General features: G+C 49.4%; 1 protein-coding gene across 1 annotated transcript in view; it reads left to right on the top strand.

Moving 5' to 3' along the window:
- The first annotated feature begins 2,608 nt into the window (after positions 1-2,608).
- Positions 2,609-23,012, top strand: part of LOC142579577 (ankyrin repeat and BTB/POZ domain-containing protein 2) — a 139,458-nt gene continuing 119,054 nt past the window's right edge. The window contains exon 1 of the mRNA XM_075689942.1: positions 2,609-3,778. The gene's annotated coding sequence lies outside the window, so the exon portion shown is untranslated. The remainder of the gene's footprint in view (positions 3,779-23,012) is intronic.

Here is a 23,012-nt window from a genome sequence, read left to right as displayed (position 1 = left end):
CGTTTAGAACTGTAATATTGTCAATATAATGTAATTTTGTTAATGTTTCTTGTTAATTTTTTGTAAACTGCTGCTATTTCTATATTTAAGTTTTTATTTCATCTTACGAACGCTTATAGACGTGTAAATATTTCTGTCGGAACAGAACATGCAATAGAGCAACATTGAGACTGAACTTGGGTTAAAAAAGTTATTTTCTTTGCAGTGCAGTAAAGTATTTGCAACCTTGAAATACTGCTTCCTTCACGTCTTCCAAAAACGCTAGTTCATGTGCAGTCGGCCAACCGATGCTCGCATAAAAGGCATATGCATGTGTAATACTTCTTCATGGCCTACTTAATCGGCAACAGTCTTCTTGGAAAACACGGCGATTTTTGTAGATGAAAGTAGACTTCGTAAGTGTCAAGAGTCTGTTGTAGTGGTTATGTCAATAGAATGACACGCGTGGATGAATGCACGTTGAATTTTTCGAAACACATTGCTGTATACATATAGAGTTCCAATGGACGCATAAATGTGCTCGTGGAAACCTGCAGGTTTTTTTCAGGATATAGTCAGACCTAAATCTTGGTCAGAGAGTGTCCCACAGGTTACGTCAATGAAGCGACCTAAGTTCACGAATATGTGATCTACTGTAGTGGTTTTTTTAGGGAGTTCCCCTTTAGTGACGCGGCTGTCCCGTACCAGCTAGCAACAGGTGGCGCTAAGGATCGATTTCGCTGAATTTCTGCATGTACGAGTATGCGTGCAGTGTGGTGGCCATCAGGGTGAAGTGATACAAACAAGCACATTGGAACTTGCCTCTGTGACGTGTACCTGTCCTGCGCTTTCTTTTTCCTGCACAACTTCTGTAAATCAACGAAAAATGCGTATGTGTTTCAAAGATTTTGTAACCAAACGATGAATTGCGTTCCGCTCAAGGAAGTTACAAGCTGAACGAAGAACTATTTACTGGAGCACACGTTATGCAGGTTTCGTACGCCTGGACGCTTATCGGTTTTGTGCTTGCTTCCCGTGGCTGGTGCGGACTTCTGATTGCGGGGACTTTTGTTTCTTTGCGAACATGCTTTTATCGTGGTCCCCGCCTTCCATTGATCGTTATCTTTTCATCACTTTTCTCTTCGCGCCTGCTCAGTGTCTGGGAGAGAATGACGCATCACGCCGACTTGTCGACCTTGTCTCTAATCAAACGTTTACCGGCCTTGCTGCATCTCGTGACGCAAAAAAAAAAAAAAAAAACATAAGCACCGAGTTATTTAGTGGACGTTCATAGTCTAGCTTAGAAATTTTAAGAAAACAATACAAAGCAGCCGAAGCGACACCGGCATAAAAGGAAAAGACAGAAAGACAATATTTGATTCTGTGTCTCGCGGGCACTATGCCACTTTTAAGAAGTGGCGTAATTATCAGTAGTTCGAAAACTAAATCCACGAAGGCGAGTTTACACTCTGTGTGTTTTCAACGAACAGGGTGCATCGGCCGGTTGTTTTCTGCAGTTAGTGCTATAGCGAGTGCTATAGGTAAGGAATAAGAACTTAACATAATTTGTTACTGTGAGCATAGGCTGAATAGCGAAAATGAGAAGTGATCTAATTTGCCGTGCTAGTTGCCCCTTAAATCATATCTGTAGGCACTATGTGGCTGAGTCGAGCTATCTGCCTACTATTGATAGGTTACACTCCATTATAGAAGAAACGTAGAATCGCACAGAAAGCGTTGCGCAATCTTCTTGCCTTTCAAAGAGAAATGGAGTGCGCGATAAGATTGATAAATGTGTAACGTCACACTGACTTCACTGGCGCCAAGGAAAAGATAGTTTGGCCTTCTTTCTGTCCACTAGTAGGCCACCGTTTTACTGCCGAAGGCGTGCACGCATACAATATGAAGTCTCGGTAAACGGCGGCGAAAATTCCTTTTCTTTTTCCTTTTTCGCGTTTCACGTGCGCTCTGTCAGGTCGCAGCCAGCTAGCGTTTGCGGTACGTTCTCTTTTGTGCTCTCTACTGCATTTGCTAGCCATGTATCATTTGGTGTTGTTGTCTGTTTGCGCCATATGAATTGTACTGAGGAAAACGAAACAAGAAAATTAAGTTTCTCGTTTCCCCCGAGTCCTCTCTCTCCAATTTTATTTTTGCTCGCTAGGTGGCACAGGGTCGGATGGGTGAGACGGCTTTCCTGCAGTGCTCTGCGGCTTTCCGGCGCCCCTCGTTGCACGGAGCCAGCGTGCATCCAAGTGCGGAAGCCAACGAAAGGTAGTACCTCGGCCTCGGAAAACCGGGTATTACTCCGCTCTCGCGCTCGGGGCCGTCGATCCAAGCGGCGCAGCCCTCCAACTACGGCGCCGCACCTCCTCCTTGATAGCTGCAGCAGAGGGGGGCCATGCGCCAGGATCGTAAGAAGTGAGGAAGAAGAAGAAGGGAAACTTGAGATGGGAGAGGGGCGCAGCGCGAGCAAACCGAAAAGACCGCACACTCGCCCTCCCCCCTGCGAGCCGCCGCGGGGGCATCCCGGCGCGCGAACGGGTCGGTCGCCCTGCCTGCTGCTGCCGGCGCCGCACGGCGTAGCAGAACGAGAATTTTTCCGCCATGTGTCGCCACGGGCCTTTTTCTTCGGTGGTTGTTGTATAGTGGCGGTGGTGGATTTGGCGCGCGGCTGCTGGTTCACTGGCTCCGCCTTGCCCACCTCGCGCGGCAGCCGCAAAAGCAGCAACAAAACGGCCGCGCGTCAGACTGCTTGCTGCTGCTGGCACGCTGCTTCGCTTTGCCCGTCGGCTTGCCCCTTCTCTCTCGCCTCCCCCTTTTCCCTCTCGCACTGCTGGTGCGGCTTGTGCCGCCGCCGAAACGACGGCGGCTGTTTTCTGGCCCCAGCAGCGAGGAGTGGTCGCCGGCTGGAATGGATCGCGCGAGGAGGCAGCAGCAGGCGGCGAGCAACAAGTGCTTTCCCTCATAGCAGCAGCGCGGAGGTGCCTGCGGACGGTGACATTCGCGACCACTGCTTGACTGAACCGACCGTGCGTTGCCAGCCGGCTTCTAGCAGTCCGTACACAAGATCGAGAACACCACGAACGGAGGATCTGTTTGCAGGACTTCACCGGTCTGCGCGCCCCCCACCTTCTTTCCTCTCTTCGCGTACTTCACCCAGTGACAAAAGCTTGGAGTGAGTGTGTGTTTCGTGCGCCAAAAGTCGGCTTTCACTGCCCAACCCGAAACGTTCCTTGGTTTTCTGTTCATACTGAACTGCGTCCCGTATGCTCTGGAAATTATCGTTTTTCCCTACTTTTTCTAGGTGAAATCCATAGGACGCTTGCAAGAAGTGGGGATATTCGTATTGGGGTCATCTATTTATTTTTCTCATTGTTCAAAGTGCCCCGAACACCCAGAGACAACTTTCTTCGAGTAATTCTTCGGCCCCGTCGACGCGATATCGGCTTCTTCAGTGTGTGCCTCGTGGGTGATGGTGTGAATCTGGTGTTGGAATCGTGCTGCGGTGGTGCGCGCGTGCCCGCGTCTCGAGTGCGTACGGCTTTCGTCGCAGTGTCCGTGCTTTGTCTCCCAAGTCAGTACAGTGCAGCGGGCCCTGTGCGTTTCTCGGAGCGCCGATTTCAGCGGGCGCCCGTGGATGTGGCTCGACAGCGGCCGTCCGCTGCCGGCGTCGGCGGGCCGCACTGACCGCCGTCCGTCCCCGATGCCGTTCCCCTTCGTCTGGAACGCAGCTTTGCCGCGGGCGGCGCAGCGCTGCTGAGCAGAAGAGGACCACCGCAACAGGCGTGCTCCTACAGAGGTGCGTGCCTTCTTCCTCTCGTCTCCTGGTGGAGGGAGGGGTGAGTAAGCTCAGCCCCACGTTTGGGGCTTGCTGTTTTTGCTTGCTGTCGCGGTTCTTCTGCTTCTTTACCGAAGTGGGTGCGGGCGCCAGCCTGTCTGCAGCCGGGTGCCCCGGAGCTAGCCGCTTAGGCTGCTCCTTCGATACGACTGCCGATGCTGTCGTAGCTTGGGGGCCTCCTGGAACTGCGCCGGTCGCCGAGGGCTCGAAGGACGCGCCCGCGAACCGAGCCCTTGCAGTTTCCTGCCCTGCAGTGGCGAAATAAATGGAGCTGGTGTGTTGGTGGGGCTGCTAGCGGGACGCGCGCCCGCTCGCAGGCTGCCTGAATGTGTGTTTGTGTGTGTGTAACAGCCTGGCCGTCGTTTTACGCAGAGCGTAATCTGCTCCCAGGAGATACGCAGCGGCGCTCAACAATTAAGAAGTGAAAGAAAAAGAACGTCTTTCGGTATGACCATCGCTCGGCCCAGCATGCTCGCGGGAAAGGACGATCCGGTATTTTCTTCTTCTTCTTTCGTAAGACTATAAATACTGTGTAATGGATGTCCTAACCGAAACTATGTAACGCTCTGTTGCCGGAGCCAAAGAAACAAATCTCGTTTGAAAGAAATATTGGCGCACCGGTGGGCTCGTCCTTTTCCAGTATCGCTATATACTGGCTGTGATCCAGCCTGTTCCGGGGAACATTCTTCGATGAAAGGTGCTGCCACGGGCTTTCGGACGAGGGCGAAATTTCACATTTCAAAGGGCGAAACGTGTTGACCCATGGCCGCGCGCGGTCCGGGCGCGGTCGCCTTGGGTCACTTTGAGCCCGTGTAGCTTCGTGTGAATACAGTGAACCGAACACTGCAACATGTCACGTAATAATTTCTCGCGCTTCCTTCTGCCCAATTCTCAGCACGCACTGGCGTGTGCTTTGTGAACTTAGGGGAAGGGGGGCACTGTATTCCAAACATCTTGCGGAAGATATGAGGGCGATGTTGATTGAACAATATATGTATCTGCGAAATGGCGAGGGATTTAACTGCTTTTATATGGAAAGCGTAGGCTTCAGCACTCGCTCAATATCGGAGGGGATTCGTGATCTTTTGAACTGTCCTCTACGCCTGAGTGATCGCAGCGGGAGGATTGCACGGATACAACGAAAAAGAAACGGGAAAGGCGGCATGATGATGTGTGAGTTGGCAGAAACTTCACGCTACCGCCAGGAAATCGACATTCTCAGATGAGTTCAGTAGATAGGGGACATGTAAACTCCATGCACGTTTCGGCTCTATGCCTCCCTCAGAGCGTTCTTACCGCTCGTCACAGGATATTAGCGAATAATTTTTAGGATCGGTACCGTTGTTTTAATGAGAATGAGGAGCGCGTTCCCCCATTTTGTCCCTGCTAATTCTTGTCGCACTCAACCCCGTCAAATGATTGGGAGATAAGTTTGTCTGAGCTCGGTCATGTTGATGAGTGTACATGGGAGTGCATAGGAGACAATCAACCCTTTAGTGAAGGCGCAGATGCTCTGCGCTCGTCTGTCTATATGGCATCGAGAGTGAACTGCATGAGCTGACCAAGCAGTACCCAAGTCAGAGTGGGTCCGTCATCGGCGCAGATCGCGTTTCCAAGCGGCGCTTCGTTTACCTGTTTCGATTGGCTCGAACTATGAGTAGGTCACTACATATACATATAACACCGGACGTATTCCATGTAGAGATGACATGCAGTGATGCCACATGCAACGCGATGACTGTGCGGACATTGCGGTTTCTATGAGCGGCCAGGCGGTTGTCGTCAGGTGGGCCTATGTCAGGGAATGCCACCAATCCTGCAGAAAAAAAGAAAAACAGGTTACGGAATACTGACACATACTTCTGAACTTGTAGAAAATTTGCGGTGCACTTCTCAAATATCAGAGCACTTGACAAGTGTAGAGGTAGGCAGGCGTAACATTTGACATCTTCTTTTTATTGAAGTGAAAATAAAAGAAAGAGACGCATATAGTCACATTATAATGGTGGCGAATACTCCTTTTCGCTTAGCCGAACCAACAATATAAAAAATATATCTAAGAAAATGAATGAAACCACGCCATAGGGTCAGAAATCCACAGAACACAGTCCTATATGCACCCATGAACATATCAATATAAAAGGCAAATGCAACTTGCACCACATTTGATATTAATGCTGGTGTTGAGATACCGGATAGGGTGTCGTCGACATCATCGGGACGTTATTACAGATCGAAACATTCTTTGACGTCGTGCAGCAATAAGACCAGGTATGACGGTGTTGTTCATTAAAAAAAACAAGAAAAAGAAAAGCAGAACGAGCAAGAGCACAGCGCGTTTTCTTTTTCTTGGTGCGCTCGCGTGTACGCGGCAGCCGCAGCCGTCGCGGTTTAGACAAATGTACGTCCTTTGGGGTGTATATTTGCCACGCAGCAATAATCGTCACCTTCCTTGCTTGCGTTTCCTTTCTTGAAAACGCTGCGCTCGTTACTTTTCTGCCAAGAATGCTCTGTCATGCTGATAACGCGCATGTCGTTCGTGACTGTGAGGGACTTTAGTGTCACGCCTGCAGGTGTGCTACGCGAAGAGAATGGACACGAGACGTCATATGCAAATACACAATCAAAACTTACATTGAGAGTCAATAATCAAATTACAGGCAAGAAATATTACAAAAGCAAAACGAACAGTTCACGGAAAAATGTGGCACAACAGGATACAGAGCGTGAAGAAACAATGATATATTAGCAGAGGGCTCACAGGTTACGCGTCCGTCATTCGACTCGATGCGGTGATGTCAATTGATCAGTGGAGTTTGGCGCTGTGGCTCCGGTGTAGGTAGACGGCTTGGTTGCTCCTAATTATCATCGTCGGCAGCTACCGGCGGAGTTGGCGATGGCGACGCCTGGCCTCGCGCAATGTTGCCGGCCGTCTTCGTTCCTGCGGGCCTCTTAGCGCCCACCCGATCCGAAGTTGAAGCTGTCTCTCCTCCCACTGGCGTTCCCAGACCCGCGGTCATCTGACACCCGGCCGGGGTGGTGCGTTTCCCTCTTTCGCCTATTTCTCCTCCAGACGTCCTGTGCCGAAGCACCTTTGTTTTAGTCGGTTTTTCGAAGTCTGGCTGTCTGGGGACTGTCTTCGAAATTCCGTCGGGTCGTCAGATGCGACTGTCTGGCTGCTGCTTTGCGGGCCAGTATTCGGTGTCTTGCGGAAAAGTGCACCAGTCACTACAGTGACTAGGAAGTACCGGGCTCGCAGCGTTAAAGAAAGGAAATGCGGACAAGACAGATGACGATTATTGTTGCTTGGCAAGATACGACCCAAAGGGTCTACTTTTGTTTAAAAGTGTAGGTGAACCGACCTATCATAACGTCATGACGTATTTATCATCTGGGTGCTGAAACCGAAAGAGATGCATATTCGCACATCACAACAAATAATTGTCGTCGAGGCGAATGCATAAGGATTGTTTTCATGGGCCTTTGAGTAGTCAACGTACGCGATTTACAATGCGTTCGCAGTGTGACTGCCAATAAATTCTGGGAACTTGCTCATGTGAGTTGTCAGTAAACATATGACAACCTGCGCAGTGATCGAGAACCATTAGATTTTATTCAGGGTTGTGTGAATATATTACGGTCGTCGCCGCGTTGGAAGGAGTAGTACATTAAGGCACTATTGCCTCAATCTATAAGACGTTCAATTGACAGAGACCTGGGGAATAAAAAAAAAAAAGGAGGGAGGGGGGGGGGGCTACTTCGCCTCGATGATGTCGTCATGGGTGGCTGCCTTCTTAAAGTCAATCTCGCGCATGCAGCAGCGTGTAATTTTGATCATAAACATCGTTTTATGCCTTTACGTGGGCTCGAACAAAGATTTCTGTGGAGAAAGCTGTAGTACAAGCCCGCAAGCCTTAGTTTTTCGTGCACATGTCGCCGCCTCCATTCCTATGGCACGACACTACGAAGGTGCCGAGGCCACAAATACAGTCTCATCGCTGTGCTACAAGAATGAGGAAGCTAATCCGCGAGAGGGTAACCTCGTATTACGCAAGAAAGCAGTTCTCGTTCGAGGAAGTTTTCCAATGACATCTGCTGGGCGGTAAAATAATAGACAATAATTATAGTTTGATGGTAGCAACAGGACGAGATCGAACATGCATTGACCTGTGGAGACTATTTTGCTGCCTACACTCTCCTGCTAAAATTTGACTTTCTAAGGAACGCTATGCAGCACTTCTCACGCAAAACGGCTGCAGAAAACCATATCATGCACATTGAAAATGGCATGCACGCTTCACATCCACACTCCCGAAGCGGCTTCTTCGCGGGACATAGAATTGGTGTTTTATAAAGGTTTATTCACAAATGCTCGTCGAGGACGCAACATTTCTCGCACGCATGCTCGTAATGGCAGATGATCTTGGACAATTATAAAAATCAAATCCGCTAATGCCTTATGCGCCTTAATTCTCCGTTGTCCCGGGAAAATAAACTTGTTTCGCAGTCATGGAGGTTTTCCTCAGAACGAACTTCACAACACTTCTCCCTCGACTCTCCTGCTTCACTTTCTCGAGACGCTCGTACGTAAATTTAGGAGACTTGGGATGCTGCGCTACCGTTAATGGCTATCACGAGTAATGACTCCATACCTTGTAGTGGTGTCCTCAGTGGCAGCGTTAAGGTGTTACCGCTGCAGTAGCGGCTCGCTTCTTCATCGCTGCTCGAGATCGTTCAAGCTTGTGAACGTCTGTTATACATTCAGTGTGTGACCGCGGGAATAATATTACCGGAGCTGCGTACAATATTTGCATTCTTGGCTGAATAAATAAGAGTGGTCGCTTCACACCATGCGTATACTGCGCAACAGGACTGTGTGACAGCGCAGCTCGTTTTGCTGTCGTTTTACTATGGGCTGCTCAAGTTCGGCCCGTTTGTTTTACGCCGGAACGCTGTTCTGAAGAGTAGGCGCGTCAAATCCTTGCGCAATTCGCGGCAAGTTGCTCATAATTCGTTGTCGCCACGTCCAATGCCGGTGCCTAAAATATTGAGCGTACCTCACAGACCTCTCTAGCCGCCTAATATAGCGTTTACATCAAAGTTTATTCGATGTCCAGCTCGGCGTTTCCAGAACCTTTTGACTGCGGTGTCGCGACGCTGGCGAACTACGAGCCCGAGACGGCGTAGCGGAGGCAGCGACTGGCGCGGCGCGAATCGCTCGCTCCCTTCGGTGCGTCGGCGGCTGCGATCAGCGGCGGCTGATCCGGGATCAGGCCGCCGGGTCACGGGGGTCGCAGCAGCACCCCCGCAATGCCGCCCCTCCACCCCCGAAATCTCCCGCCGGAGAACGTGCACACCAGCCCCCGTGCATGCAGCGGAGTGTCGAGCGGGGCGAAGTTGGAGGGGGTGGTAAATCGGGAGAGGTCGAAGGCACGCAGGTTCGTCCGGCACGAGCGTCGGAAGGTCGTGACCTCCTCCTCCGCGCGCCGGCCAAAACCACCCGAGCAGCCGCCGCCGCCGCCACCAGCACCACGCATAGAAGCCAAAAGGCACGGACGGCATCTCCTCCCCCATACAACAACCGACTCGGTTTTTTTTTTGTTTTTGTTTTTCTTCACCAAGCTAGCGCGCGACGAAGCCGTGGCATACCCGTGGAGAGAGGCCCAGCTCGCGGGTCCGTGCGCGGCTGAGGGCGTTGTTGCATCTTGCATCGTCGTCGGCATACACGCTGCTATGCCCGCGGGTTCATTCGCCGAATCAAATGCGGCGCAGTCGCTCGACGGTGGTGCCGCAGAGTGCTGTAGACGGGACGGGTGTAGTGGCTGATACGGGCAGCGCGGTAGATGATGATGGTGGTGGTAGAATTCCGCCGCATTCTAGGACTTGAACTTGCATCCACCCACTCCTGGATCCCTGACCCGCTCTCTCCTTCCTTTCATGTAGTATCGTGTGTTTTTCTCGCCTGTGTTGCCGCTGCGAGCGCGCCCTTGGTATTTGCCTGCACCAACCACCTCCGCTTCCGAGTCACGACGTCTTTGGTTGCGAGCGAGCGGGTGCAAGGCCGCGCGGGCGTGCGAAAATGGGAGCTGGGCTTCCCCTCCCTACCGCCCACCCCTCCTCATATCATCGCCATGACACCGTGGGCCCCTTCTGTTGAAATGCATCGTGTACTTTCGACATAGCAAGGTTCCTCGTTATGCTATCTCTCCTATGCTTTGTCAGTTCGGGGAAAGGCGGTGAGGGAGGAACGGTACGACAGTAAGTGAAGTGGCTCTGAAAAGCTTTAACGCGTCACTGAGAACTACTTGGACGTAAGCTCAGACAGACAGACGGAAGAGAGTAGGGTGATGACTGTCATGCTTGGTGCTGAAAACCTGCGCATTATCTATTAGACAAGCGAAATTCAGTGGCGAAGCTGCGAGAACTAGGCGGCTGCCGACGAAGTTTCGGTCCGCGACCGACAATGGTCATTTTGCTTGGCGACTGCTTCGGAATAGCGCCGTGCTGCGATATTGACGAGATTCCTTTTGTGCAGCTGTGCTTAGTAAGAAGGCGCACAATATCGTCGGCTTTCGCTGTGCTTGATATGTATAAGAGGCCACGTTTTGTAATTCACGCCGAAGAGACGAGGCAGAGTCGCCGCGGCGCGCTTTTATGCACAAATCAAATCGGTGATGAACAACATTGCAACAATCGCGACTAATCTGGCCTGCAGCTGCACCACCGGTGTTTCCTTCCTGCAAGTCATGGAAGCGTCGCTCGAGATACGCGAAAAATGCGGCCTGTCGGTAGCGTTTTGCCTCATTGGGCAGCCGTGTAAGCTAGGGAGCCCACATGCAAGTGCTGTTTAGCGCTTGCGTGTAGGCTCCCTACGCGTAGCGTCGGCGGCGTGCCCTCTGCATGCTACACAGTGAATGACCCACGCTTCCCATGACCTGCATTCGTAAGGAAGCGATGCTTGCGACATCATCGTTATGCAAAGCATGTGCGAGATCCACAGGCAGCCGCACACCTGCGCTTCTGCCGATCGCAGGTCGTTTCGCATGACCGTTTTGCGAATATTTGGCATTGGTGCTCACGATATTGCGTGTTATGCGTGTGTGTTTAGGGAATCGTGCCTAACTTCTGCCACAGTGGAGCCTTTTTTCAAAAGAACTCGGTTAGATTCGAACACATCCGTGCTGAGGGAGTAGGCATGCGAGAGGAGATAAAGTCGCGGGTGGGGTATATTTGACGATGTGTCTTTCTATCGGTCCTGCTTCGCTCTGGCTTGACTTTCGTTCAACACCGGAGGCCAATGACGACCGATCCCACTGTCTTTGGTCGTGGCAAAAAAGCCAACACCTTTCGCACCTCACGCGTAAGCTACTAAGGAGGCAAACAGCATAAATAAGCATTCCGGAACATACGCGTTAAATCAACTGAACACGCAACACTGCTGTGTCGCCCATGGGTAGCTCCTACAACTATTGTATTGGAATGGTGGACTGACCGATGTGCGCCAAGTGCAAGTGCGAAGAGGCCATCAGTCATCTCCTGTGCCATTGTTCTCGCTTCGATAACCGACGTCTGGCTCTCCAGTGTGCCTTGAATAGACCATGGAAGATAGACCATTTCCGAAAGCAAAGTTCTTGGGATCCTGGCCTCACAGTTCATTAGGCCAGAAAACCGTTCGAGTGCTTCTTCAGTACCTGAAGGCTATAGGCTTGAGTGCTCGACTGTACACATCCTGCACCTAACTTAGTGGATGGGAAAGTGCGATATAGACTCATCTCTCTCTCTATCTCTCTCTCCAAGTGTAGGGTAGCAAACTGGACTCAGTCTGGTTAACCTCCCTGCCTTTACCTCTCTCTCTTAATCGATTACCTGTTTTGTTTCGTTCGTGTCCGCTGGTCGTCAGGGCTTAGTCCGAATGCTGTATATCCTTCAGGTGGAAGCTATACGACGATTGTCGTGTTGAGAACTGCCTCCACATATGGTTTCATTGCACCTACTAGCCCCTTATGTTATGTTTTTTCGAGTCTTCTACGTGGTTTTGTTTTCGTGCTCGCACAACAGAAAGCGCCGTGCGTGTGCTGGGAAAGCAGCACCAGCAGTAGGGTTGCTACGCCGCTTAGTAGCATTAGCCTTGTGGGGAGTGATGTGTTGTTCACACTCTGTTTGTATTGGTGTAGACCTGTGTGTACGTGTGGGCGTATTGAGCTCGCGTAGTTACCCTGAACTGTCCGTTCGTGTTCGCTTTTGACCACTGTTCGTTCAAGCTAGTGCGTTCAATTTCACCTCGTTTACCGCCGCAATTGACGGTGCCGAGCTGATACCCTCAAACCTGACCGCTGCCTTTTCATTTGGTTCATATTTTCGTCATGCAGACCATGCAACGAAACTCTTCAATAAGGTGCGGCCTGTAGAGTGTACTGCACATTCGCTATATATTTTCCTCTGTTTAATGTTTTTCTTTCTTTCATTGCTAACCTGACGCTGCATACAATGAAGCGATAAGAGCTTCTTGTATTTTTCCATGAACAAGGAACAGGCGCCAGCGTGTGCATATATGTTGACGCATACTACAAAGGCGCTTTCATATCTTTCAGTGGCCCTTTGTCAGCCCCGAATATTGCGGATTTCCACAAGACTTATTCGATTATGCGAAAACAGTGCGATTTTGATTTGCTCGCCGAACTTAAGCGCCTAATGCACAATTTAAGCGGGCACACTTAGAACCGAAGAAAAAAAAAATACTTGTGCGAGCTTCTGATATCTTTAAAGCACCTAATGTAACGGGAATGAGAATAAGCAAATGAATGAATAAATAAATAAGAAAAAAAGAGAACACACCCTGTCACCAGTAATGCTCCTTTATTTTTATTTTCTTGCTGCCCTCCTGCCTGTCTTGTTAGCCATTGGGAAATCGCAGATGGTCTTTTCAATCGATTCTTGTGGGTTCTGTCCCCACTACGTTCCTACGTTCATTTGTTTCCGTCCTTCATTTTCCCCTTACGCTTCCCCCAATGCAGGGGTAGCAGAGCTGAATGACTTCCGGTCAACCCCCCTGCCTTTCTTTCCCACGCCATTTCTCTCTCTCTCTCTCCCTCTTGTCATCTTAAAGCAGTTTAGCGTGAAACCCTATGCGTCTGTCACATTTATTTCAAAGTATTGGCGAAAGCAGAATACGCAGTTTTTCGAGGTAAACGTTAGACGCGACGTTGAAAGAACTCTTTTTTTTTTTTTACGTATGCGAGTGGTGACGTTGCTTTCCTGCTAGTTCTTGGTTAGCAAGCCCAGAGGCACCGAAATATACATATATAACGCTTCTGCGGGTAAAGAACTACTGGGGAGAATTGTTTGCATCCTGTTGAAATTGACGTCGGCTTCTTATCACTTCTTTTTATCTTTTTGCTCAGACGAGGGAGCCGCTCTCTGCGCATGTCGCAGGACTGACTCGATCACGACGTCCCTCATTAAGCTCCGACCGCATTCAGGCCGGCTTCAGCTTCACCTCGCATTCGCGAAACGCTTAAGCGACGTTTCAGATGCGCGTGGTAACCAAGCGCCAAGTACTTTCACTTGGCACATGCCACGTTCAAATATTCCGAGACAGCCTGTTCTCCTTTCAGACTTCTTTAGCTTTTACATTACCTGCATGCTCTCTCTCTCTCAGCTGCGTTGGCGAAGCTATGCGCAGGCGGTTTCTGTTCCTCGTAGTTAGGAGAGGAGGAAACGATCCCGGCGACGAGCTTCGTTCCTATAACGGCGAAATTCAGCTCCGACCTCTGCTTCATGTGCGAAGCGCTTCCTCGCTTTAATTCCGGTTGGCTTCATTCCACCCGCCATCCGTATACTCCTGTTGCCTTCTCAGCGTGGTCTCACGACATCACGCGACCGACCCTCTTCTTGGTATCGCCATGGCTTCAGAAAAATGAAGAGAGAAAAAAGAACGAGAAGAAAAGAAAAACGATAAAAGAAAACGTGGACTGCTTCGTTTTCTTCGGAAACAGAAACCGCGCTACGACATCGTCTACGGCGGCGGCGGCGGCGGGTGATTCTCGCCGAAAGCTTCCCGCGCACGTGAGGCAGTGGGGTGAAGGAAAAAAGGAGAAAAATAAAAGGATTACGTGCGTCCGATGGCACGAAACGATAAAGGCTGGCTGCGCCGGGAGCTGGCGGAACGGAATGCGCGCTTAAAGGGAAAGCTCGCGCATTGTGTTGTATACTACGCCACCGGGGAGCCTCCTTCTTTCTCTCACGTGTCTGTCCCGTACCTATTCTTCTTTGCGCCGTCCGTTCTAAGTTTCATTTTTTTTTGTTACTTTTACCTTTTTTCTTCCCTACTACTTCCTTCCCCGCACGGAATCTTCTCGTTCTCACACGTTCGCTTTCTCTCTTTAATTCCAGCCGCCTTTGTCTTCTCACTTCCGCGCTCTTTTTCGCACCCGCGCCGCGTCGTTTCCGTTTGCTTTCGTATCGCCTTTGTTTGGGAATTGTGTGGGCCTCTTTGTGTGGTTAGGGCTGCGATTTGATTTTCGGGTTTGAACCGAATAAGATTAGCCTTTGAAATTATTAATTGAGCACTTTGCAAACATTACCAGACCTATGCCAAAAACGCGAAACCTCAGGTAGTGACTCCGTCCGCCACCGTCTTCTTATACTATCTGCCCCCACCCTTTCCTTCCCCCGCTTGTTTCTTTTTTTTCTTCTTTCTCCGCAACGCACCAGTCTTTGAAGTATGGGCACGTCAAGATTAACACAGAATACTGAAGCCTGTGAGGCGTTTTCTTGTCAGTATTATTGCTACGACCTCATTGAGGACGTCGGCGAGATAGCCAGTTGTGAATGAGTCTACAATGCCGAGAAAAAGAGAAGTGCGCCATTCTTCAAGTCCTCCTTCCGCCTCGGGAACACCCGGTGAGAAAGGCATTTTTCTTTTTTTGCTTTACCTCTTATGCCAACACTGAAGTCAGTCCAATTCCTTCTATTGGGAGCATGAAAATGAAAAAATAGCGCGAACCAACAGGACTGATCCTATTGTCTCGAGAGACATTCTGTTTCTTTTTTCTTTAATGCGAGGCTTAATGCCTCCGGGCATACAGGGATATGGGATGCAGGCAGGACGATTAAATGAATGAAAAAAAGATTTGCGCGTATGATAAAGTAGAGGAGGAATCGATAATGTGGTTTCTGCGTCGAAGCAGTGTAACAGCTAGGATTATGAGGCGAAAGACCCGTTGCTGCGAGGTGCCGGAGCCTCGTCGGTTTCAACGCAGGGAAAACCTACAGCAGGTGGTGGATGTTGGCTTCAGCATTGCGTGACTTGCAGACATTCTGTGAAATCGTTGTTATACTTGACACGACAGCGAGAATGTTTTTTTTTTCCAGTGGTGTGAATGAAATAATTACAACGTCCACTGTCTTATAGCATCTCCTTCCCCATCATCCGATAACTATTCTGCTGTCTACCGTAACTACCTGGACTCAAGAGAGTCTGCAGTATTGTAAGATAAAAATAAATAAATAAACTCGCTCACTCTTTGCAGAGCACCATATCAAAGACATGCACCTCCTTCCGTTGTCATTTAACGCTTTACTTTTCTATCTGCGCCCCTCGCTCTCATGCTTAATTGGACTTTATTTTTAGGATTTGGTGCGTAATTCGATTTCGCTGGCGCATTTAGCAAGAGCGCAAATGCCGCATTATGCAATCGTGGGAAGGGAAGAAGTGTGCCATGGATTGCAGCCCGGACGAGTGCCTGGCGTCCTGCCGCCCTTGCCATAACTTTGCAGAGTGGCTCCAGCAAAAGCTTCAGCCTGAGATTCGAATATCACATATAGTTCCACGACCTGTCGTCAGTCAGCTGCCGTCGAGCCATCAGTAAGCGAATTCACCGCTAAACAGGTCTCGCAGGTGGTCACATTGTTTGTTGTACATCTGCGGCTGTTCTGGGTCTGCGGTGTTGCGCAGTGCGTGATGTACATAGCACTGTCGTCGCTCGAACTGTGGGAAAACTGTTAGGCTTAGCCTCCTGGGCAACTGAAGGTGAGCAACAGCGCATAGGACGGGACAAGAGATACAAAAAGAGCGCATCCATTTTTTTTTTGTACTCAATTGTCCCGTCATTCGTGCTGTTCGTACTGATGCAGGCCGATCCTGCCGCACTTTTTTTTGTAATCAAGCAGGCTAGCCCGCCAAATATAGCGCCCAGAAATTTTCCAGGTCGCCACGCTGGCGTGATTGAGCCGGTTATGGCGCTGGCAGATCTGCGCTCGAAAGGGCCGCTGCAGGAGAGCACTCGAGCTTCACAGTCATGCGTACAAAACGACTTCCACAGTATTCAGAGTGAGGTCGGTAAAAGAGCCGCTTCGGCCACTCGAGGGAGGCTCTCTCACATTTTTTCCCCCTAACCATGAGTAAAATTGCATGAGCCCATTGAAAAAAGAGTGTAGGAAACAACTTTTTAGTTATCACAAAGTCGGGTCATAATCTCATGGGACTAAGGGCAAGACAATGCCAAACGGACTTGTGAATTGTACACTCAATTTTCAAATCGTCCCAAGCAAAATGCCTTTTGTATTCTTTTGCTTGTAATTATTTGCAATGTTGATTTCAGAGTTATCCATCGTTGTTCTTTATTTGTTAATGCGTTCAATTCAGTGTTCCCATGCTAATATTGGTCTAATTGAGGAGTGCATTGTTTTTTATTTCGGAAATTTTTCAATTTCCTCATCTGCCGTCGTGTTTTTTATGTACTTCCTCTGGGTACATAGTGGCGCTACACCTATAAGCGTTAGATGGCAGACTCTCTCTTGCTTCGTTCACTCGCCTCTCACCTCTTACGTGCGATGCATTTCGGTCTTGTGTGCGTTGTTGCTGTTGACATTCTTTATACCTTTCTAGCTCGTTTCATTATGTAAGAAGTGAGTCATATTGCTTTTCTTTTGTTCTTCCTCTCGTACTCCTTCTCGGAGTTTGATTTCTTTTTTTTTTTCTTAACTGTGCTGCGTTTGCTCAGTCATTGCTTTCGATATATAAAAGCGCGAGGGAATTCTCCAGGCACACTGAGCGCCCATTTCTTCCGTAATCGTCCGCTTATCGTGTTCTTGTATCACACCACGCATTGACCTTTCGCCCTCCTTTTTCTCCCTCGTTTCACCGCGCGGTCCTTACCCTTCGCTCTGAGGCTGGCTTCATTCTCGCACTTACTGCGGCCTTGAACGGAGCTGGGGAGCAGATCGAAAGAAAATAACAGCAAGTAATGGGACTACACATCGGCAACAGGCCTCATGTGGAAGAAAAGCTTATCAGCCAGCAGTAACTACGTAGCAAAAGCAGAAGCAGCGGCAGCAAGAAAAACAACCACCTACCGTGCGCTCCTCAATGTCCAGCGTTACGCTTTTATTTAGTCTTCTTTTGCTGGCCCGTCCCACGGTATCATGTTTTCTCCGCTCTCCGCACGACTCTGCTCGCTGCTTGTCTTTCGCCGGTCGCCGAAAATGACCGGCGCCAGGCCGGCGGGGCAGACCTTCGCGGGGGTACACCGCTGCACAGGCATTTTAATAGCATCCGACCCTCCCTTTCTTCTTAACAACGGCAGGGGGTCAAGGGGAAGGGGGGGGGGGTGCGAGTGGTAAAGCGTGCACCTCGCGCAGGGCCACGGGGAGGCCGTAATGGTGTCTGCCCCGCTGCGTGTATTGCGACGCGAGTCGACCGTGAATCGCACGCGCAGGCATGCGGCAGCAGCGGCCGAGGAGAACAATGCCCGCAACAACAGGTGTTCGCCGTTGTTTCCCTTCTGCCTTGTATATATATTTTTTTCTTCTTCTTACGCGCGACACGCGCGGTGCCGGTTCACGCCGCCTCACGTCGCGAGGAGATCAGCCTTGACACGCGCGACGAATGTTAAACGCTCCGCGAGAGGTTCACGTCCCTCGGCCTTATACGTCGCGTTGCTTTGCTGGGCCTGACGAGCCGGCTGTTTATTTCGATGTTTCCCCAGGCCGGTTTTGGGAGGGGTCTCGCTCCTGGGATAAGTGACGCCGCGTACGTCGGTTGCGCGCTTGCGACTCGTTCTCGAATTTCGCGCTTGCCGTGCTTGACGCTGCCGGGGCTTGATGCGGCCGCTGTTTTGCACGACAGAGGGACAAGGAGGTTCCGTGGCGTGAGTTGAGTAGCGTCGTGAGCGCTGCGTGTGAGGTTGACTGCGTGCTACGAATTTTGCGCGCGCGATTTTGTTAGCGAAGTCACGAGTGAATGACGCACGCGCAAGAAATATGTAGTACGCCAGTTTAACCGCGACCATTATTTGGCGGCGTGAGCATAGATAAAGACGACACGAAATAATTTAATTGCAGAGTCAAAATTCCTTGCGTGTGTGAGCGCGTGCGTGTAACTATGCCGTGTGAAATGCTTGGTGCGCGTTTCCAGTCAAAGGCGCGGTGTTTCAGAGTTGACCAAGCACCAGCGCCGCTCCAGCCGACAATTTGTGGTGCACGAGGAACTCGGCACGTCTCTTGATCAACGTTTCCGTCTCTTGTCATCTTCGTCACGTGATCCCCCCTGTTTTCTTACCCATCGTTGTGTATAGTGTGTTTTGCAATCAAGACGGGCCTCGCGATCTTCTTCCGCTTCCCTTCCACGAGCTGTTTTCCCCCGCCCTTGACGTGCGCGCGCAGCTGACGTTCCGACACGAGTCCTCGGCGCATCCGCGCGACATCGTGGAATGTCAAGGCAAAGATCCTTCCGCCGCCAGAGCAGCTGTGTGGCTTGGAGGGCAGCAGGCAGGCTATGGGGAGGCGACGCGCAGCTGACGTCGGGCGTTTCTGGCGAGAGAGTAAAGGATGGTTTTGTGGAGGATTGCTTGGCGTTTGGCGGCCGTCCTTGACACTCGGCTCTGACGAGTCGCGCCGGAGAGGGGATGGGGGCAGGGGTTATCTTGTGCAGGCGCACATGTTTCTTTTTCCACTCCAACTCGGGCCACCCGCAGCCCCCGTTCTGGTTTTCTTTTCCATTCTTGTTTTCGCTATGCTTTACTCCCGCTCTTATTATGCTGTCAACGACGCGAAGTTGTTTGCTACCGGATCGGGGTTGGCAGTAATTATTTAACTAACGACTTGCCTCTCACGTACGGGCTCTGTTCATCTGTTCCAAACGTAACTGTAGACTCGCTTGCGCGAACCTGTTGCGGGTGTGTCAGGCTGATACAGCGACAGCGTTTGCACGAGCTCGTCTTACACGGACCAGCGCTGACGGGGAGACAAGTGAGAGCATCAACGAGCTGACCTTATTGCGTTGCATGGATCTTTCATGTACCGCACCAAGTTGACTAGCCTTGTGCGAGTAAGCAGGTATAGGCTCAATCCAGCGTGCTAACGTTCGATTTTGCCCGGCATCCTGATTTCGGCTCGATAACCCGTCTCCATCTGCTTTTGACGGGCAAAGACGGCGGAGCTTTGAGCTAACACGATCTAGGGAGCCCCATGCAATTCTCAACAGCGTTCGCGCTTAGGCTCCTAAACGCGATCTGTGTAGGCTCCTTTACACGACGACGCTTTGCATAGCGGACGCAAGCGCGCATCTATCCCGAGTAGGTTTTAAACTATGAAACTCATCTTTGCGAGCAGCGGCACTGCAAATGTTCCCACATGACAGCGCTTCAGGAGCGCGATCGTTCGGAACGCGCGTTTCGACCAAGGATCTCCGATCGCACCCTCAGATTACCGTTCACTGCTAGCACCCGAGCTTGAGTTCATAAATGCAAATCCAGTTTTGTGCACTTTCGAGCATATGGGCAACGTCCAGATGCACTATATTGAAATGCATACAGGTGTTCGGATATGCTTCGTCGCTTTTATAAATATTTTATTACTGCTACTTTTGTTGAAGGAATAGTTAAAGAGCAAATGAAATAATGCCCAGAGAAACAGCGAACGTTGCGCAAGCCAGCACGCGAGGATTGCGAGCTATCTTCGTCAACGCTGCCATATCGCTGAGACTTCGGCTGGTTCCTGCACAGAAGAGAAACATTTATATTGTGGTGTGAGAATGTGTTAATCGCTGGATCACATTTCGCGTTTTCTAGAAGGAAATTCGCCAAGTCACGATTATTAGTTCAGCGCAAAATATTGACGTCATTTGCAGTACGTTTCCTCTCTGCACCATTTGTTGAGCGAAAGAAGGAACGGGAAAAATTCGCCTAGCTGCCAGCCTCGTATGCTAATATCGTTGGGATGTAGAGGGCACTTCACGTAACTTGAACCAAGGATTTTTAAAACGTGGCCAAGGGCAGCTGAATGAAACAAACGATACATGGTTTGCCGTCATGTGGCGCTCTTTGGAGTATATGTTTATGCACCACTGAATCAGTTAATTAATTAAGGTCAATTATGAAAAACTATAATATTCAATTTAGGGCCGAGTGCGTTTCGTTGCGTTGCAGGGGGGGTTCAGAAACAACCGATGGAATATTTTGTGGCAACGTACATACTGCGTGGCTATTTTTCGGCGTTCCAAGAAAGCCCGCGAAATATGAAATAAAACCATGGTGACTGCGCTCGTGTGCTATCATATTACAGCGCTGTCAACCGTGCGTCGATCCTATCGCTTATCAGGGACGACGGCGCTTCATTTCCATGTTCCACCGTCAAAGATGCTAAACGCACTGTGAGCCGCGGCCGCTCAGTTCGCCACGGTCCGCGCGCGCGGTTTCTTCGCACGAATCGCGATTGAGAGCCCTGCAGCACGATAGCGCATGAGCACGGTCACGTGGTTTTATTTCATGTTTCGCGCGCTTTCTTGGAACGCCGAAAAAAAAAAAACATACAGCATGTACTTTACTTTATCCCTCCCCATAAAAAAGAAAAGAAAAGGATCGGTCGTATCTGAATTCCCTCTATACAACGCAACGAACCCTAAAGTGAATATAAATCATGTTGCATAATTGACTTTAGTTTATTAATTAATTAATCAGAATATAAATATACTTTGAGTACCCCATGACGGCAAACCATATCTCGTTGGTTTCATTCAGCTTCAGCTAACCACTTTCTTTTTAAATCCTTGGTTCAAGTTACGTGAAGCATCTTGTATAGAACATCTTTCTTTCTTTATTGTTTGTTTCACGGATTCTCTCCGTGTAGGGGGCAGAGGTAAAGGCAAAATGCCCGACAGAGCCTCTGCGTCCCTACAGTTCAAGGCAGCATGACATATCATTCACATACATATTTGTCGAACCTATCTTTAACACACAGCAACGAAAAATTCAATTATTCAGGACACATGTCTCCAAAGCATTACTTTTGCATTAGCGGGATAGATTTCGAAAAAGCAGAAGATACATATGCAATAAGTATTATATAACAATAAAATTGGCTTACACCAGAAGTCAACAAAGAAAAAGAACCATAGAATCACTTGCTCGAAAATAAATAACACATACAGTAAGTAGATCAGTACATTGAAACATTTCAGAAAAAAAAGAAACGAAGGTTTAGACTGATACACAATGTAAATGCCGAAACAATGGCAAACATGATTTACAAGCGCTGAGAAAAATCTAACATAACTGAGGTTACATGTGTTATCAGGGATGAGCACAAGTTACTCAAAATGAAAATGCAATGTCACTGCCCACTAATAGGTTTTTACAGTTATTTTTGAAACTGTGGAAGGATTGTGTGTATTGTACGTTAAAGTGATCACTGTTTAATATATTAATCGTTTGATAATTCAATGTTTGCTTTCCGTAATTAGTTCTTGTGGCGGGCTTTACATAGTGTGGTTTAAGTATTGGGTATGAGGTGCAACTGTCGACAGGTATTGTGTGCAGCCTATATTTATATATCCACTGGAGTAGTTTGAAATAATAAACTCGATCTGCTTTAAGCATGCTATATTTAATGAAGAGCGGTTTTGTTCGGAGTCCTCGTTTGTCACCCACATAGTTTTCACACATTCTCAATATTTTCTTTTGGACAATGATTAGTTTGTTGTAGTTTGAAGCTGTCGTAGTTCCCCAGACTAAAATGCCATAACTGAGTTTTGAATAGAAAAGTGAGTAATATAATGTTTGTTTCTGATATACGCAGTGATCGCAGAAACACGGAAGCCGCATATAGGTGTACAGACAGACATATATTAAGGCGTAAGCCTTTAGTGGCTCATGAGTGTCTGGGCGCAATCCGTGGTGGACGCAGTAAAGCGGTGATCACCGGCGAGGGTAGCAAGGAGAAGAGGCGCCATGCCAGTAGCGCTGCGCGAGTGGGCGCGTGGGAGAGCGCGGTAATGCGCGTGGGGGTGCGCGCACATCGGCGGCAAACCTTGCAGTCCCTTGACAACAGTTCAGACAACACCTACAGAGGCATTCATAGATAGGCTTTCGCCTATCGCAGCTTAGCTCAGAAAAGTGTCCATAGATTTTTTGTTGCGTTGGATTGACGGTTGAAGAACAACAAACACTACCGGAAAGTGCGGATGAAGTACCTAGCTCTTTACTGGACTAACTTGTGGCCGGAAAAGAAAGCGACAGACAAGTGACGCTAGCGGCGTGCTTGGTCGTCGAATCTCAACTAACTAAAGTCCGCCATCGCCTCCGACATGTTTGCGCGCCAACATGCCATGACGTAACGGATTTCGACTGCCTCTACAAGGGCCTGATTGACTGTCTATAGATAAAAAAATGGACTACGTTGGGTTCTAGAGGATTGAAAGATAAAACATGGCAACTCTCGGGAACTTGTGCCTATAGCTAACGCTTCCCATATGCGAGATATATAGTTTGAAGCCCGTGCCGTCTCATGACGAAACGGCCCTGGGGCTTGGGCGCGGAACCTATAAAGAGAAAGGGAACTTTAATCTTAATTTTCTCGTTCTAATATTCACCATACTATCGCGAAATTAACGAAAATAACGTTTTCAAAGGACACTTTATCTGTACAAACTGATTTAGTGTTTCGGTTTCATCATCATCATCATCAGCCTAGTTACGCCCACTGCAGGGCAAAGGCCTCTCCCATACTTCTCCAACTACCCCGGTCATGTACTAATTGTGGCCATGTTGTCCCTGCAAACGTCTTAATGTCATCCGCCCACCTAACTTTCTGCCGCCCCCTGCTACGCATCCCTTCCCTTGGAATCCAGTCCGTAACCCTTAGTGACCATCGGTTATCTTCCCTCCTCATTACATGTCCGGCCCATGCCCATTTCTTT

This window comes from Dermacentor variabilis, chromosome 4, assembly GCF_050947875.1.
Source record: "Dermacentor variabilis isolate Ectoservices chromosome 4, ASM5094787v1, whole genome shotgun sequence".
In the NCBI taxonomy this organism is placed as follows: Eukaryota; Metazoa; Arthropoda; class Arachnida; order Ixodida; family Ixodidae; genus Dermacentor; species Dermacentor variabilis.
Note: the sequence above shows the minus strand (reverse complement) of the source record. Positions and strands in the feature narration are given on the sequence as shown.